The sequence below is a fragment of the Phacochoerus africanus genome, chromosome 3 (assembly GCF_016906955.1).
Source record: "Phacochoerus africanus isolate WHEZ1 chromosome 3, ROS_Pafr_v1, whole genome shotgun sequence".
Taxonomy (NCBI): Eukaryota; Metazoa; Chordata; class Mammalia; order Artiodactyla; family Suidae; genus Phacochoerus; species Phacochoerus africanus.
In genome coordinates this window covers 191609108-191612891 of record NC_062546.1, presented here as the reverse complement: position 1 = coordinate 191612891, position 3784 = coordinate 191609108, and the positions used below count along the sequence as shown (strand labels likewise).

At 40.4% G+C, this 3784-nt stretch overlaps 1 non-coding gene across 1 annotated transcript; it reads left to right on the top strand.

Annotated features, from left to right (window-relative positions):
• Positions 1-1782: 1782 nt before the first annotated feature.
• TRNAF-GAA (transfer RNA phenylalanine (anticodon GAA)) lies at positions 1783-1855 on the top strand. Its single transcript has one exon. It is a non-coding gene; the product is annotated as a tRNA-Phe (tRNA).
• Positions 1856-3784: the final 1929 nt, after the last annotated feature.

The window sequence follows — 3784 nt, the reverse complement described above, 5'->3', positions numbered from 1 at the left end:
TTGGGGAAACACAATTCAACCCATAACAATGTTATTTTATCTTCATTCTCTAGAGGAAACTGAGGTCCAGGGAATTCACTTGCCTCATTCTTTCACTACATCAGTTTTACCTAACTATGAAGGAAATGTAGAAATTTGTGTGCTAAAAAAAAAAAAAAAATGGTGTTATGGAGTTCCCATGTGGTTCAGCAGGTTAAGGATTTGGCGCTGTCTTGGCAGCGGTTTGGGTAGCTGCTGGGGTGGGGGGTTCAATCCCTGGCCTGGGAACTTCCACATGCCAAAAAAAAAAAGAAAAGAGAAAAAAGAAAGAAAAGAAAAAGAAAGAAAGGACGGAAGGAAGGGAAAAAAAATGGTGTTAGATTCCATCTCCTACTTTAAATCATATAGAATCTATTTAAAACCAATACCAGAATTTAGCAAAAACCCTACCCATATTTACCAAGTTTGTAGGTTTTAAAATTATTTAGGATAAAAGAACCCGAGACTTTAAGTCATCAAAGGCAGCTTATCCTCAAACTACAGAATTAATCCAAGTCAAGTGAGGTATTAAAACTTCTACTTATGGTTATCAAAGGGGATAGGCGAGGGGCAGAGTGGGGTGGACTGGGGATTTGGGTTCTAAAATTGGGTTTTGATGATGGTTGTACAGTTTACAAATATAATAAAAAATTTTAAATGCTATGCAGAAAAAAATTACGTGATTCACATAAAAAAACAATTCTAACATTTTACATTCCAAAATTCCAATATTCAGTTAATTTACTAATAAATATACTTTTTACAAACCTATATTAGTTTCCACTTGCTGCTGTAACAAATTACCCCAAAAGTGGTAGCTGAAACAACACGAATTTATGATCTTTACGTTTTGGAGGTGAGAGAACAAAAATAAGCCTCCCTGGGCTAAAATCAAGATGTCAGCAAGGCCACATTCTTTTGAGGAGGCTCCGGGGGAGAATGTGTTTTCTTGCCTTTGCCACCTTCCAGAGGTGGCTGCCCATACTCCTGCTGGCCCCCTTCCCTCTTCAAATCCAGCAGTGTCAGGCTGAGTCCCTCTGGTGCTGCCATCTCTCTGGTCCTCTTTCTTCTTCTACCTTGAAGGACTCTTGTGATTACATTGGACCCACCTGGATGGTCCAGGATGCTCACCTCACCTCAAAGGAAACTGATGAGCAAACAATTCCATTGCAACCTTAATTCTCCTTTGTCTGGGAATCTAACATATGGTATTGTCTGGGGCTTAGGACGCGGCATCTTTGAAGGCTCATTATTCTGTTCCCACAGAGTTTATCGGGTTATTTTGGCTTTCTTATTTGCATTTTTTTTTTTGTGGTCTGCATTTCACGTTAGTGATCTCCTTGGAGCTTTTGTCTTCAGCTGGTTTCCAAACTTGGCTATAGTAATGAGTCGTTGGGAACATTGCTTTTATGGAAGAGTGATAGTTAATTAAAATTTTTAGTGGATTATCCTGCCAGTTTTGTAGAAATTAAGTGTAGATTAGAATGGAAATGCCAAGTAAAGGCATGTGGGTTTTTTGACATGAAAAAAAGAGTCCATGGTTTATTTTCGAATGGGAAAAACAGACTGCAGGGCAGTTAAGCACAAAACTGAGAAAAGTGAAATTATTTATTACGTATAGCTTGTAAACAGGGACCTCGCCTCTCAGCTCTGTAAAATTTGTTAAATGCCTGCCTCCAGCTGACCCTGAAATATTGATCTTTTTTATGATGATAAAGCAAATATTATTCTATTATAGTCATGCAGGAGAAGTCACCTGAACAAGGTGAAATAGCTCAGTTGGGAGAGCGTTAAACTGAAGATCTAAAGGTCCCTGGTTCAATCCCGGGTTTCAGCAGCGGTTTTGGATGTTTACACCAAACATAGTTTCCTGGAAATCTTAACCAAAACATATGATTTAAAGGGGATATTTGGTTCTTATGCTTCGGGGAGATGAATGACTTTTCAGTCAAGAGTGGTGCCAGGTGCCCAGGTAGGCTTTATGTAAACCACCGCCCCCCCCAGTGCCTCAGTATTTCCTGACTGGGGTAATAATAGCTAACTTACCTTGAGTTCTTGCTATGTGTCAAGCTATCCTCTAAGCTCCCTCTGTATATTAACTTCATTGAAATGACCATTGCAATCCCCGATAACGACTTGTTAAACAAATGAACAATTGGGTGGCAGAAGCCTGTGCCAGGTACGCAATGATTTTTGCTTTGATGACCGTTACTATTTCTATTGGCTAAGAACTGTGCAAGCTAGAACTATGAGATGTGAGTTGTAAGAGGGGGACCTTTTACCCCTCCATCTAATAAGGCAGTATGAAAGGCCGTGGTTTTCCTCTATCCTCTGTAGTAACGATTCCCTGTTTTGTAGGGTAAATGTGAAAGGTTATTTTCCCACCATGCTTTCAATTTCTGCAAAGGGATTTAGTTTCCATTCCAAAGGTTCTTGCCTGGCATCCCAGGCAGCAGGAGGTCTTTGAAATTTCTGAACCTGAATGTAAAGGTGCACGTTCATGTGCTCATTTCTCTGGGGGAGAATGTCAAGGGGTATCATCAAATTCTAGGTTTATGACCTAGAAAATGTTTGGAAAAGTTAGATGTGAAAGATCTCCATACCGCAAATACTTGCTAATTGTTCACAACCTTGGCATTTTCCCAGGATGTTGAGTGATGGGACTTTTTTTTTTCTGTTATTTGCTTTTTATTTTTTAAAATTATGATTAAAATATAGTTGATTTACAATGTTTTGTCAAGTTCTGTTGTACAACAAAGTGACCCAATCACACACACTTCCTTGTGTTGTACAGTAGGATCCCATTGCCCATCCATTCCAGATATAACAGTTTGCATCCCCAAAACCCCCAAAATGCCCATCCCTTCCATTCCCTCCCCTTCCCCCCCAACCTCAGGAACTCCAAGTCTGCCCTTCTTGGCCATGTTCTGTTTCTGTTTTTTTGGTTTTTTGTTATTTTTAGATAGGATCATCTGTTCCATATTTTAGATTCCACAAATAAGTGATATCATATGGTATTTGTCTTTTTCTTTCTGGCTTACTTCACTTAGTATGAGAGTCTATAGCTCCATCCATGTTGCTACAAATGGCATTAGTTTGCCTTTTTTTATGGGACTTTTCTTCCTTCCTTCCTTCCTTCCTTCCTTCCTTCCTTCCTTCCTTCCTTCCTTTCTTTCTTTCTTTCTTTCTTTCTTTCTTTCTTTCTTTCTTTCTTTCTTTCTTTTTCTTTCTCTTGGTCTTTTTAGGGCAGCACCTGCAGCATATAGAAGTTAGCATGCTAGGGGTCAAATCAGAGCTTCAGCAGCAAGCCTATGCCATCATCACAGCAATGCCAGATTGGAGCCTCATCCAGGACCTACACAGTAGATTGAGGCAACCTGCATCCTTAATCCACTGAGCGAGGAGGCCAGGGATCCAACCTGCATCCTCATGAATGCCAGTTGGATTCTTAACCCGCTGAGGCACAACAGGAACTCCTGATGGGACTTTTCCTGATTATTGTGTTGCCCCTTGCCCAATTCTGTATCTTCTATGAGGTAGATTTCCAGAGGGAGCCTACCTTAGCAAATTTTCTTTCGGCTGGGGTGGTGGCTTTGGGGGATATATATATATCCCATAGTAAAGGAGATTTGACCATTTTTTGGAGGACCTCTGCTATTTCCCAGCACCCTCTCCATGACCTGTCCCCCATCACTTTGTTTAATCTGAAGAGGTGGGTCCCACTTCTGATTGTCTCTTTTGTGGGGAGATTAATGATCAAGTGCCC